Raw genomic sequence first — 15,828 nt, forward strand, 5'->3', positions numbered from 1 at the left:
TAATGAGGCTCCTTGGGATACTTTATTAGCGGGTCGGAAGAGCAGCCCAAATACTGATTCAGTCTCTAATGATGGACTCCTGTGTTGGAGGGCCGAGGCGGTGTGTGTGTGTGTGTGTGTGTGTGTGTGTGTGTGTGTGTGTGTGTGTGTGTGTGTGTGTGTGGCGAGGAGGAGGAATATAGAATATTGATCGACAGAACTACCTTCAGTGCATAGAAAACTTCATGTAGAGTAACCTGAAAGGTACAGAAAATTCCTTATGTAAGACACCCTTAAAATTATAAAAACCTGATATAAATAGGAAAGTGTATATACCATCCCAGAAAATATAGAGATCTTTAAATTCGATATGTGGAACATCCTGAAATGTATATAATTATAGACAAAGAACTGGCGATGTCTGGCAGCCGTATAAGGATTAGTTTGTAACCCATTCAATACGGCGACGTCTTTAACATTATTCTTCTTTCCCCAGCTGATATTATTCAGCACGAGAGACTTTTTGAAAAGGAAGGAATAGATACATAGCCTTTTGTAACTTCTTCACTTTGAGACGTCTTTCCAAAGTTGAATGAAGCCGACTGGACGTAACAAGAATATAATATAATCACTATACTGAGCAAGTTAGTTTTAAGTTACTTAGGTAAAGTTAGAAAGCCCTTCCTCTATGAACGGGTATTTATTTCAGAAACAAGAACAAGAAGGAGCACCCAGTGAGTGGGACACCCGCAGCCCACAAATGGTCTAATAACTGAATGTTTGACTCTTCTCCCTGACTCAAGAAGAATAATATGTTAGTCAAAGTTCCATAGAGGATAACAGAGGCTGTTTTCAATTGTTCTCTCTAAAGATGGCTCTCCTAAGCTGAAGAAAAGAGTATGACTGAAACAGAAAAAAAAAAAAATCGCACATAGGTAGTAAAAAAAAAAAAAGACAACATACTCTTGAGATCCCTTCCTTCTGATAAGGCAAACAGGAATTGGATGACAGACAGACAGACAGACAGATAGATAGATAGGTAGATAAACAGACAGATCGATAAACATAGATACGCAGACAGACAGAAAGACAGATAGAGAGACAGACAGACAGACAGAAAAAACGGAAACTCTCACAGTCCCCCATCCCCATCCCAGTAACTCAAGAAGGTTAGAGTAAGCAATAACTTTCATAAAATCAGATACTGTCGTGAAAAAAACTGAACTTACTTCTTAATTCAACACTGATGCTATTCTTCTTCTGCCAGTTTTGTTGCATGCGTTAGTTTAGTTACAATAAATTGAAACACCATCAGGGTTGTTCGGCCAGCAGTGGTTATGAGTGAAGTATTGACGACATGGAAGAATTTGTTGTTCCTTAGGGAATGGACCGTCAAATCTGTGCCCATAATCCAGCGGATAAATATAATATGGAGCGATTAGACAGTACCGGTAATAAATAGAAATTGGTTCGACCACAAGGAACAAATAGAGAATGAAGGAATAACACTCTCAGGCTCCTTTGATTCACTCTCAGTTGAATAAAATCGCTTGTCGTTTGCCGGAATAGGATCCCGGAGTACTCTCGGCCATAAGGCGGTTAATGGTACCAATTTATACATTTACAAGCGGCCATGGCTCACTCGTAGCTGTTTGAAAATTGCCTGGCGTTAGTTGGAACCAGACGCTAAAGTTGCTCCTACCATGAAAGGGAAAAGCGAATAGTGGAAACACTACTGACCACGTTGAGCGAAGAGAGCGACAAACTGATGAGGGGAATGCATGAGAGTGGAGCACATGAAGAAATATGATATGTTGTGGGAAGCGTGATCTGGAAGAAATGGTGATATGTACACATCGAGGTCACCTTTTACAAGATACAGGATCTGGAAAAAGTATGTAGACAGATTAACAATATCAGTATACAGAGCACAAGCGCTGCGCTGCCATTACTTATAACATCCCGCCCGAGGACATTATTTACATTATCTACCATTACTTTAACTTTTCAGCCTGAGGTAGTCATCTGTGTTTTGTTCTTACCGAGTCTAACCTAAACTAACCACACCTAGCCAAACTCTTACCTAATCTAACCAGAATTAACCTACTCTAACCCAAACTAACCGAATAATTACGTCATCTGAAAGTTGTAAGAGAAGGCTATCCTTCTATTGTCATTCTGTCAGTGCTTAATTTACGTCAGCTTAGGGTAGGTTAGGTTAAGATGGGTTGATTGGTGACGATAAACAACCTGTTGAGCTCCCCCTTGTAATAATCCACGTAATAATCCCAATCTTATTGTGACACTAATTTGGAGTTCGAAATCAAGCAAGTGCGGATATATACAGTGGCAGCTGCTGTGTGGGATCTTACTGGTGTATTCCAATGCCATCTTTGGTAGACAATAACTTATCAGTTATAACACATCGACTTCCACACTACACAGATACGTCTTCTTGGCCGGTGCTTGGCTAGCATGAGAAAGGATTATTTTTAGTTGTTTCCCTCTCTCTAAGAAGGTCTGGATTTGCAATGTATCTCGGAGTATTACAGAAACAGTTCATGGTGTGTGTAGATAAATGATGATATTGTTCATATCAGGTAGATGCATTTGTTTTCAACTTAACACAGTTTAATCGAGTGATATTTGATAAAAGCCACACAACTTTACTCCGATGTAAATGAGCATCTGAAATATGAGAAAATTAATGCTGTCACCATTATCGCCTTCATAGTCGGGACAGCTTTATGTTTCCAACACCGGACGATTTTACTGACCGATGAGTGGGTCAAGAGAGCATGACATAGTTAATGACACCACTGTATCTTTAATAGTACCGTCTAATAGTGAGGTGAAAAAGCTCGAGAGTGTGATAATTATTACTTGTTTGTTCTAAAGGGTACTGAAATTGGACATCAGACGGCCATGTTAGAGCCTGTTCAGATTGTTGGAATCAGACATACTGTGATGCAGACTGTGCGATCGTTTAGGTCGGGGTAAAAGTTTGAAGAAAAAACTGTTTCATAAGGCCAGGCTCCGAGCATTACGCGTCTCACTGTTACCGGCATCATTGTGTAGCATTGAAATGACCAAACATGGCCCAATGAAACGGATGAGTCCCAGATTTTACCTTGATTTACACGATGGAACAATTTGCGTCACCGTATGTCTGATTCCCACCTCAGTGTGACGATGGCCTTGGAAATAGTACTGCATAACCAACTCACAACACTGATGCGAGTAGCGGGATGCATTTCTTCAAACTCAAAAATACATTGCGCTCCAGTGTACAATATCGCAGTTCAATAAAGTCTATGCAATTCCTGATTAATTTGATACCAGGAATAAGATACTAGTGACTGTCATTCCTGATGCTTGTTCCTCTAGTATACTGTTTGCTTTCATTGCATTCCGGTTGATAATAATTTCGATTTTAATGTCTTGCTAAGCTAAATTACTCAAGTAAACTGGAGTCAACCAAATATCATGGTTTTCAAATAAAATGTAACTTTAAACGTACAGCCTCCTCTCCCCTTTCCCTATCAGTTTCGCGTTTATGGACAGGCTTCAGGTTTCGAGCAATATTTAAAAACCCCTTTAGCTTTGATCAGTAGATTTCACACTCATTCTCATAAGCAAACATACACCCACACTCACGCTCACTCGCACATCTGCTCACACTTATTCTCACAGTCGCACATTCTCTTATTTACTCACACTGTGACTCATGTTAACCCCTGCACTCAGACTCACACATTCAGCCATAGATTCATCCTCTCATTCACACACTCAACAATCCAGTCACACTCAAACATTCGCTCACACTCACATATACTCTCACACTCAAACAATCTCTCAAACCCTCACGTCCACTCACACTTCCTCGTACACTCACTCATATTCACCCATCCACTCACACATCCACTCACTATCACACTCACACAGTCATCCATCCATACACACTCACTCTCACACACTGTCACTCATCCAAACACAATCACATGAACACCCACTCACACTCATAGACACTCACACTAACACACATTCACATTCAGCTCTCATCCACTTCCTTCGTCTTGTAGCTTTGTGTCCAATCGGGGTTGAAGGAAGGATTTATGAAGACTTGGAGAACTAGGATAATTACAGTGTTAGGACGCGACCTTCCAATAACTCTGGCTTCTTATCATAACTTTAAGCCAAGACAGTATATTTGGAATCAGTGTCGGTACTTCAGCCCTGATGTAGAAAGCAAAACATGAAAGGTAACAGTATTGTCACGTACTGCACTGTTTCACTAAATATGAGCGCGCGCGTGCGTGTGCGTGTGCGTGTGTGTGTGTGTGTGTGTGTGTGTGTGTGTGTGTGTAGCGGGTAAAACTATTTTTTTACTGGCCTTTCTAGTTCCTGTCTGTGGTACTCATATTTTGATTATCACATCCTTTGACAATCATTAATATATATTTCTCTTTTTCTGGTTTTAGTTTATTTCTTTTTTGTCCACAAATGTGCAATTTTTTCAGGCATTCTTATTCTTCCCACTGTCTCTGATCAACTCATTGTGTTAATTTATTTTCATATCTGTGATATTCATGTTGATTGCCTTTGGTCTTTTTACAGTAATTTCTCTCTCTCTCTCTCTCTCCCCACTTATGCGTCATCCCTGCTCATCTGACCTTCGTTTTTTTTTTTTTCCCTCTAGTACAATCTCCTTCCCCTACAATGGCCTCCCTGTGGACTATAATGGCCTACTCTGTTTTGGTGGGAGCTGAGGGGCCGATTGACTGGCTGGATTGGATTCCCTTATTCTGAAGATGGATTGGATTCCCTTACACTCAAGATGGATTGGATTCCCTTACACTCAAGATGGTTTGGATTCCCTTACACTCAAGATGGTTTGGATTCCCTTATACACAAGATGGATTGTATTCCCTTATACTGAAGATGGATTGGATTCCCATATACTCAGTATGGATTGGATTCCCTTATACTCAAGATGGATTGGATTCCCTTATACACAGGATTGGCCTAAGCACGTATTAAAACTTCTTTGATTGTATGGGTATATTCTGTCTCTATCTCTCATGTTAAAGAGAGAAAGAGGTAAGGATGTCCACAAGAAAGGAGTGTGATAAGGCTGAAACAGGAGAGAGAGAGAGAGAGAGAGAGAGAGAGAGAGAGAGAGAGAGAGAGAGAGAGAGAGAGAGAGAGAGAGAGAGTAAACATTTTCTCACTCCAGCTCACGAGATGAAACACACAATATTTACTTTTTGTTAATGGTAACCAAATAACCACAGGGTCGCTTTTATTTACAGAGAGAGAGAGAGAGAGAGAGAGAGAGAGAGAGAGAGAGAGAGAGAGAGAGAATATTCATGTGGTGTCGAAGGAGTATGGATATGGTTCACTGTGTATTCATTATTTACACAAAACTGTGCTACTTTATGCGTAACAGCTTTTATGAAAACAGTTTTAATGTAGCAACGCTGATGAGAAAAAGAAGAGGAAGAAGAAGAAGATGGAGAAGAAGAAAAAGAAGAAGAAGATGAAGAAGAAGAAGAAGAAGAAGAAGAAGAAGAAGATGAACAAGAAGAAGAAGAAGAAGAAGAAGAAGAGGAGGAGGAGGAGGAGGAATAAAAACAGGCGTGAGGCAAGAATAAACGCTGAAGGAAAAAGAAGTCCGCGAGGAGGAACAGGAGGAGATGACAAGATTAATCGAGAGACAAAAGAAGGACGAGAGTAATGAGAAACGAAGGAAGAGACGGAGGAGGAGAAGTGGAAAGGTGGAATTTCAAGCAATAAGTTTAAGACGAGCTCTGCCAGGACGAGCGAGAGGAAATGAAAGGAAGGAGTGGGTGAGACTGACGTAAGATCGTGTGCTCAGAGAGGTTGTGAAGGACTGCTAAACCGCGTAGGTGGAAAGCTGAAACAAAAGTGCAAGAGGAGATTAAAGAAAAGACTGCTATATAAAATGCACTACGCCTGTTTCTCTTTGTTTCCCACACGAACTAAATACACGGCCTTATTTTTAATGACAGAATTGATGAGGAAGGAGTACTCAGAGTGTAACACCTGCACCTTACAGTTGGTTTAAGAGCCCAGGTTTTGAATCTGACCTTCGACTAATTGTTCTTAATATCGAACGAATCAATCTATGCCTGACCCTCAACTCTTCCACCAAGTTTAACGTAACCGTATGAGCAAAACTGCTTGAGCTGGCTATGTCCTTGGCCTTGACCTTTGACTTATGATTGCCAAAATAGAATCACTTCGTTATTAGTTAAAGCTAAATCTTTCCACCAGATTTAGTCAAAATCGTGTCAAATGGGAATCTTTTGAATGTTTTTGCGGGTTGTTCTCAAAATCAGTTTACTTCGTCATTTTCAGACTCTCAGTCCTTTCACCACATGTCTAAAATCTGATTAAAGCTGATGAGTTGATCTTACCCTTTACCCTTTGCTCTTGGCCTTTTACCTGCTGGCAACCCTCAACCCATCCACCAAGTCTGTACAAAATCGGATCAAAACCGTTGGTTATATTGTTCTCTCTCTCTCTCTCTCTCTCTCTCTCTCTCTCTCTCTCTTTACGTTTAGATTATAGTGACAGAGACAGAAGATTTTGAAATAAGCTGGATAATGGATGTAATGAAGTGGGACATTCTGGCGTTAGGTCAGTCTGTCTCATGGTTTGTGGATCCCTTCAATCCTGGTTCGTCATTTATATTCAGTCTTTTTTACTTCTGATGACGTTCTTCATCTTAAGGGAGTATTTTCCATATGGAGGGGTTAAATGTAATATTCAACAACCTCTTCACTCCCAAGGTTGAACCATATCAGTTCAAAATCGTCAGGTGGCAGTCTGATCAAAATGAAAAAGACATAATCGTACTGAAGAGGCTAAAATGGTCCCTGGGCCGCATAAAGCCCTAGCTCCCACATACCAGTGATTCATATAATAAAGAATAATTGCAACTTGTCCTTAAGTATATTATTAAACATGTATTTAACTAGATTCCTTACTTACCAATCAGTGAAATTCTCAGACACTCAAAAGGCTGTAAGCAGGAGAGAGTATCAAGACTATCCTCATCACCAGTGAAGTGGTACAACGAGGCTTGACAACTCACTGGAAAATATGTGTAAAAGAAGATTATGTAGACGTGTGAAGAAGGGGAAAAAGTGTTGGCTATGAGGGAGAGGACACGAGAGATGCTGCGTGTCACTTGATTTATGACACAACTTGGGTGTATTCTGGTGAAATATCGAGGAAGTTGTACAGACACAAGGGAGAAAAACTTGGAGAGGGGGCTTGTTGAGGATCGCTGGCTGGATGACGGGTTGCTTGGCGAGGAGTTACTAACGCGCGTTTTTCTGACCAGACGAAGATCCGTAACACCCCAGTTTAGGTGATGGCCAAGTGTAATCAGGCTTAAACGTCGATTTGGTTGTAACATTTCCACTAACATGATAAAGATCCTCATCCCTTTTGAGCTCTACTGATGGCAAGGTGTAGTCAGACTGGAGGGCTGATCTGATTATTAACTAAGGAGACTCATTCCTGACTCATAACTAAAGCTCATCGAATTCATGGAATCGTAACTCAGCACTCAGTTTGTGATGTTTAGCCAGTTACGTCTCACCGATATAAAAACGGCTGATCATGGTTAATAAAAGAAAGTCACCTTAGTGAAGGGTTAGTTTAAGCAGAAACCTAACAGCTAACCTTTTGAATCCGGTGACGTCTTTTCCAATTTACTCTTGCTGTCTTCAGATGATTTTACTCATCTCTGGGAAGAATTTTAAGCTGGAGATGAGTACCTTCCCATGGTGTGGAAAACAATCAAGGTGGCAAGAAATTTTTACTACAAAAGTCGCCATCAAGGGATTAGTACAGAAGTTTAACTTCTTCAGTCTGATGATATGTATCATTTTAACCACGCCATCACAAGACGATGTTATACAACTTAAACCCTTCCCTGGGATGACATAGTCTATATTTTATTCTTGCTATGACATGGAAAATATACTCGGCTTCGATGTTTTTCGATCTGACATGTTTAAATTTAGCCGTCTTTCAACCCTTCAGTAAAAGATGTCTCCCAGTGGCAGAATATAATCGTCTGGAAGTAACAAGGAATAAAATTCAAAATACTTCATCGAACTGAAAAGAGCTAAGGGGAGAACTCTTGCAGTGTCGGGGCCAGTGAAGTTTATATCAAAATCCGCCAACTGGAACAGTGTTTCGTCTCTGGAGGCGGCAAGCATAACACGGAAAAGTCGTTTCCATAAAGAGGTGGTAAAATTTTTGTATCTGGAAGACGGTTTTTCTGGCTGAAGGTTGGTTAGATGAAGAGTAATTATTACAGTGGTTTGGTGAGGGATTATTTAACCTTTTTAGCCCCGTATGAATCTCGGTTAGAAACAAATTCATTCGGCATTTACTTATACAAAATATTAAAGTCGTCAAGACCACGAGAAGGTCAACAATGGGTATTATCTCTCAAATGCTTATCATCACTCTCAGCTGTATAAGATGGTCTGGTGGTAACTGGAATAGAATACTGTAGGTGTCCTGACCACGAGAAGGTTAATTGGACTGTATTAGCTTTCAGGCCGTGTTAGGCGCTCTCAGCTTAATATAATCGTCTGGTGTTAGCAGGAATGAAGCCCTACACAAGACGCGCCCATGGTAAGATTAGGTTACAGATTATACTTCACGCCAGCCAACTTGTCTGAAGAGCCGCACCCTCTTAGCCTCTATCCGAGACTTATGGATGGTCAGCTTAGAATCTACGATTAATTATGAACACACTCTATGAAACAGATCAACATTTTATTAACAGAGCAAAAATTACCCTAGACACTTACAGGCGACTGGTAAAAGTGTAACTCGATGGACTGAACTTACATCCTAAACCACAGGAAACCCATATAAAGAACGTTAGTTTGGGAGGCACTGGTTTATTATTGATTCTGTAAAAAATTTATCACTTTTGAAATGGCCATAGCTCTTGTTTACATTATTCTTAACTGTGCCAGAGAATGAGCATGGTTCAATTACATTTCTTTCCTCGAAACTTTTCGGTCTTGTTAGAATCATAGAACCAGCCCAATCAATGAGGTGATCATTAGATGCTTTGTGTTGAAATAAACCACTACAGTACTCTGCTGGGCCGTCCATACACTATACTTATGCGTTGAGATCATGATTTCCATGTTTTTTCCTGATTGTCCTGTATTAAATTTTTTTTTTTTTTTTTTTTTTTTTGCACGGAGTGTATATACAACACCTGAATTGCTTGATGGGCTATTGCTGAAGAGGGTTTTCTTGATGGTATTCCCATACTTTGAAAGCTACATGCACATTAAGTTTTCCCAGTATTTGAACAAACTCTTAGTGAAAGGTTAACAAATTATAAAGTCATTATTGTTTTTACTGTTTTGATTTAACTGAGATAGCTTGTAACCCTCCCATTTAGATATGTCCTAAATAGAATCGTCTTTTAGTACAAAGAATAAAGCATAAGCAGTGTTGATGTTAGTGACTGTGGGATAATTGAGATTCTAATTCCGTCCAAAATGTCCCTATTAAAACTATCAGAAACTAGGAATAATAAAAAATAGTAGTGAAGGAGTTAATAGAGACCATTTGTAAGCCGATCAATCCAACATGTTACTAATAAAACAGTCTGCTGCTACGAAGAATAAAGCAAAAACACTGATGATGGTGATGAAGTGGCTGAGCTGTGTGTTGTTCCAGGAAATACCATGCAGCGGCCACACCAGAAACAGGATACTGCGGCACTATGTCCGCATTAGTTTGTCTGTTGCAGGTTTTTCATGAGCGCTCTCCTGTCTGTCGTGCAGGTGGCGGTATGTGGGGTGTCAGGAGGATGGGATGTATGTGGAGTGTCATGAGTATGGTGATACGTCGTGTCATGAAAGATTTTTCGAGAGATTTCATGGCATATTGTGATAATGGGAGTGTCACGTGAGCGTTTCTGTCTAGGCGTCACGCATGTATTGGTCTATCTATCTACCTATAGCCCGACGCCCTAATCCCGCAAAGGGTGGCCGCAGACAAAAAGCCTCCAAGTCGCTCTGTCACCCACCATTTGACTACTCTCCCCCAACTCTCTCTCCCCTCCCTCATATACCTCTCAACTCCATCCCACCACCTCATCCTCGGTCTACCCCTCCCTCTTCCTCCCTCCACCTCACCTACATACACCCTCGTAGTTAGTCTTTCATTCTCCATTCTCTCCACATGTTCAAACCACCTCAGTGTATTTCTCCTAATCTTCTCAACCACATCTACATCCACATCCATGTATTGGTACAGTACGATTATGTGAGGTTAGTATGCAAGGATAATATGTGGAGCCATGTAGGTGCTTTTGCTTGGGTGTCGTGCATGTGATTATATGAAGAATGTCATAAGCACGAGGGGGAATGTGGTGTCATGACAGCGATTTTGTCTGAACTTCATACATTGGATGGTATGTCGAGTGTCATGTACGGGTTGGAATGAGAATTTTCATGGTATGGGGTGGTATGAGGAGTGTCAGGGTATGTGGAGTCTGATGGTGCACTTGTATTATATGTGGAATGTTATGATATGGTGGAATATAAAGTACCATGGTATGGAATTGTGCATGGAGTGTAATGGAAGGCATAGTACGTTGTGTGGTTTCAGGGTATGGGGTGATATGTGGAGTGTAATGGTATGCAGAATGTCAGTATGAAGTGCCATGGCATGTGGAATGTCATGTTGATAAGTCTACTATATCTGAAATGTTACGGCATATGGTGGTAGATGGTGGTCACAGTATAGTGTGGTATGTGAAGTGTTATGTCATGGAATGGTATGTGGAGTTTCATGAGCACGAGGTACTTACTGCAGCATGTGTAAATGAGCACGCTTTAGTCTGGCCATTAGGCACAGAGTAGGATGTGAAGTATCATGTATTTACCCTGCTTTCCATGCTTGTGTTTGCTTCATTGGCCATATGGAAGGTGATGATGATAATGAAGTTGGTGATGATGGCGACGATAGAGCTGGTGGTATGCTGGGTTGATACTGACTGATTACCGAAAACCGACACAGGACTAGGCGACATCAGAGGTCCTATGCCGCCGGGTGTTTTGATGTGGATTTGTCATTGTCAGGCGTGGTGCTGGATCCGGATGAATAATGGGTTATGGAGGGACTGCTTTGAACGAAAGGAAGGAAAAATGTACAACGGTCTTTAGTTCTGGGCAGTATTCCTTTTTTTTTTTTTTTTTTTTTTGCATCCGGCCTCACGATAGTGGGGGGAATGTTATGTTTCCCTCGACGTGTATGAGTGGGTGTTTGTGTGTGTGAACAAACTTACTCAAACAGTTTAATGAAATGTTGAAGTTGGTACAGGTGTAAAGGATAAGCCAGGTTGTTTACTTTTTTTTTTTTTTTTTTTTTAAGCAATAGAGAAAAGATCAAGATATGACAAGGTTAGTTTAAATAGTTTCGATCCGATCTAGACCAACCTTAATGGATGGGTTGGGAAAAAAGGCAAGTACGAAGGGATTCAATTATGAGAATAATAAATCATTGGTCAAATCACAGGAGTAAGTCCAAGGTCAAGGTCTCATGGCAACGACCAACCTTTGTGTAAGTGTACAGAGTAATATAAGAGTGAAAGGATATGATCCTAACAACCATCGGCCAAAACCAAAGGTCACATTGTAACGTCAACCTTGATTCACTTTAAGCCAAACTTCGTGGAAGAGTTGATGGTAAAGCAAAGATGATGGGTTTCAATTTTAAAAACACTGAGTGAAGAGGCAAGTTCACAGTGCAAGGTCGAAGTGTCTGTATGTAGAAATGTAACTGATGCACTTTTGATTTTATTTATCCAGACTTAGAAGGAGGGCTGTGGATCAGAGGACAAGTTAAAATATGCGACCCTATAACGTAAAAATTAACCATTGCCTCCCAGTGTCCTGTATAAAGGACGGAACTGGGCATTGTCAAAATTTAATAAGGAAGGGAATCCCGGGGTAGGGACCTATGAGCTTCGCGACTATGAGCCGATAGGTGGAAGGCGGTACGCTTAGTACCCTTCCACCAAAATCCCTTGCACAGGAACTCTGGGCACTAATGGGTTAAAATCGATTTGGTTCGAACTTGGTGGAATGTTTGAGGGTTAGCCAAGGATGAAAGTTTTGATGATAATAAGCCAAAGGTCAAGGTCAGATAACGAGACCAACTTACTTTTTATATGATTTGGACCGAATTTAGTAGCCACGAGGAAGGTCAGGCAAAAATGTAGTAATTTGATTTTGAGAATAGGTCAAAGGACAAGGAAACAGGGAAGATAAAATATTTGCCTTAGAACATTTGCAGGGTGCAGTGTTGAAATTTCTGTGTGTTTCTATAAATCCTGCTTCTTGATGGCTTAAATTATAGGTTCTGTTATTAATGAGTATTCTCAAAATCTGTTTTGGGTATATTATTAGGATATATGCTATAATCTGAAGTTTTTGTAAAATATTCGGCTTGAGTTGATAGTTGAATGGTCCGTTATTTGGAGATAGCCCGTTGGTTGGATGTTATGTTATTAGATGCTACTGGTTCAATGGTGTGTCAGTTGATGGCTCTGGTTGGATGCTGTGTTACTTGGTGATATTGGATCTATGCTCTGTTATTTGGTGGTGTTAATGGATGATCCCTTACTTGGTGGCTCTACTTTATTGTGGTCCTTGGAAGTAATGGTTAGAGTTTCTGTTTTATGGTATTGGTTGGATGTTTTGTGTTTTTATGGTATTGGTTGGATGTTTTGTGTTTTTATGGTACTGGCTGGATGTTTGTCTTTATGGTGTTGGTTGGTTGTTTTGTGTTTATGGTATTGGTCGGATGTTATATGTTTATGGTACTGGTTGGATGTTCTGTGTTTATGGTATTGGCTGGATGTTTTGTTTTTATGGTATTGGTTGGATATTTTGTTTTTATGGCACTGGTTGGATGTTTTGTTTTTATGGTACTGGTTGAATGGTTTGTCTTATTTTATGGTATTGGTTGGATGTTTTGTTTTTATGGTACTGGTTGGATGTTTTATGTTTATGGTATTGGTTGGATTTTTTGTTTTTATGGTACTGGTTGAATGGTTTGTCTTATTTTATGGTATTGGTTGGATGTTTTGTTTTTATGGTACTGGTTGAATGGTTTGTCTTATTTTATGGTATTGGTTGGATGTTTTGTTTTTATGGTACTGGTTGGATGTTTTATGTTTATGGTATTGGTTGGATTTTTTGTTTTTATGGTACTGGTTAGATATTAGTGTGGTTGGTGATGGCTACTATCATCCAATCACTTGATAAAATAAGCAGGAAGCAAGGAAGTGGTAACGTAAGGAGAGAAGAATGACAGAAGAGAAGAAAAGCGACAGGAATAAGGAAGAAGGAAACAAAGAAGAGTGAGAATGGTGACAAAGATGAGAGAGAATGAGCGGCTCTGACTCCTGGTTCTACTGGGAGGCTTGTTCTCTCTCAGCCTGGGTTCATTGGCTTGATCCGCTGGTGTGTGTGTGTGTGTGTGTGTGTGTGTGTGTGTGTGTGTGTGTGTGTGTGTGTGTGTGTGTGTGTGTGTGTGTGTGTGTGTGTGTGTGTGTGTGTGTGTGTGTGAGAGAGAGAGAGAGAGAGAGAGAGAGAGAGAGAGAGAGAGAGAGAGAGAGAGAGAGATTCCGTATGTTCGCTGCTCTCGCCTTGGCTATGTAGGTTAAGAAAAAAAAAAAAAGTTTTTCTACTGATTTTCATTTCTAAAAAATTCCCCCCAAATTAAGATCGTCTTTTAACCAGGTAACAATAATTTCACCTTTTTTTTTTTTTTTTAAGTAAAATTTTGTATATTAAACAAGAGTAACTGCATGGTAACACTATAGCAATATTCCCAGACAAGAGCATCCTATTATCACGTGTGGATAGTTACCTTGCCCATTTCACTGCATGTGTTGTGGACAGTTCTCCTACTTTCATACCATCTCTTTTCTCGATTCCGTATCCTGCCTCACCTCAAGTTTACTCGTAATAATGGATGATGATGATGATGATGACGATGATAGTGCATGTTTTTTCATATGTATGTGAAAGTACGTCGTCAGGTTAGGCGGGTTAAACATGATGAAGAGAAGAAAAAGATATAAGACAAACGGCAACAATATTAATTTTCATTTTTAAAAGCTGTGAATTGTTTTAGTCTGCTCGATCATTATGCGAGATAATACTTTAATGGCCCTTGCAGCGTGATTAAAATAGAGGAAGCTGCTAAGAAGCTTTTATGGTATATGTACGATTTAACTATCAATATTTCCACCTTTAAAATCTGCTGCCATGTGCGTTTCGTTTGTATCCAGCAAATAAAATGTTTGTTTGCGTATATATTTCTGCCCACAGTTTGATCTTTGCTTTCACTGGCTTTCAGGTGCTAATGCCGGAGCATGATCATTCATCGATATTTAGGATCAGTGCTAACTTTCTGCCTGCATCCACCCGAACAACCATTATATTTATTTTCTGTGATCAGCCTAACTATGGCTCTGTCAGTAAGAGCTTCGCCACAATGTCAAAATCGAACGTTGTTGTTGTGGCCCCAGGCTCATCTGAATGTAAATCTTGTGGACTGCGGGCAGATGACATTCTCCCAAACTCTACCATCCTCCTTTTGTGAAACGGAAGTGAGCTGAGGGACATTTGTATACTTGGGCAGCCTTTTGTAGGGTGGAGAGGGAGTTGAGAGACTTTTGAATAGGTGGACTGCTGCTGCCCGATTACTACATTGCCACCTCGAGAAGGCGTCCCTCATTAGTACCATAAAGGAATGGGTACAACGGGAAGGCAAACATCAAAGCTATTGGACCTTTTGAAGCTTTTTGTTAAAGTTATAACTAGGATACCTCTTCCATGAGTCAAAAACAAGGACAGAGATGTAGCAATGTTGTCCCTACGCCAGGGCAACACGGCGAAGAAAACGAATCAGAAGGGGAAAGAAAAGGGAACAGATAATGAAGCCGATCAAGGAAGCTCAAAAGAGGGAGCAGGATGAGGTAGGGAGGCCAAACCCACCAATATCAGCCATACCACTGGCCTTATTGATCGACAAACTCAGACCCGGCGAGAGGGACTGTGGAAAAAGTGGACGGAGGAAAAGACGACATTGGGGACAAGAGAGTTGATGGACACCCGACCGGGAAGCGAGACGAGAACGGGGCAATGGGAGAGGGTGTGGTGGAATTCTGGTTGAGAGGGAAAATGAAAATCAGATTAGGAAATTCTGCGAAAAGCGGGTTGGAGAAGAGAACGGAGGTGAGGGTGAAAAATAAGATGACGAAAAATTGGCCAAGAGTGAAAATAAAGGCGAAAAAAAAAAGGAATAAGATAAAGAAAACGTGAAAATTGTGGATGATAATCAAATGTGAAAGACAAGAACTCTTTTGAAGAATATATGAACAACCAACATAAGAGCTAGGCCGGAAATATATATAAGGATGACGACGAACATCAAGCTAAAAAAAACAAACAAAAAAAAAGCAAATCGATAAAATACCCTTAAATGGAGCATAGAAAGGAAACTGGAATTCAATTCAGAGTGTCAAATAATGTTGCAAGAAAATTCACTGAAATAAAAAATAGCACTAAGCACTAAGACACATTTGGTTTAATATTTTACAAGGTAATTGTTCGAAAGATGTCAGATAGTGTATTATCAGTTAGACGAACATGTATTTTGGTTTCCACTCATTAGAATTCTAAATACAGTTACATTTAACCTGTGATAAAATTCATATTTATCCCTTCCAGTTCAAAAAGTCTCTCCAAAGCT

Source organism: Coenobita brevimanus, chromosome 23 (assembly GCF_032717465.1).
Source record: "Coenobita brevimanus isolate Jiangsu-jjx chromosome 23, ASM3271746v2, whole genome shotgun sequence".
NCBI lineage: Eukaryota > Metazoa > Arthropoda > Malacostraca > Decapoda > Coenobitidae > Coenobita > Coenobita brevimanus.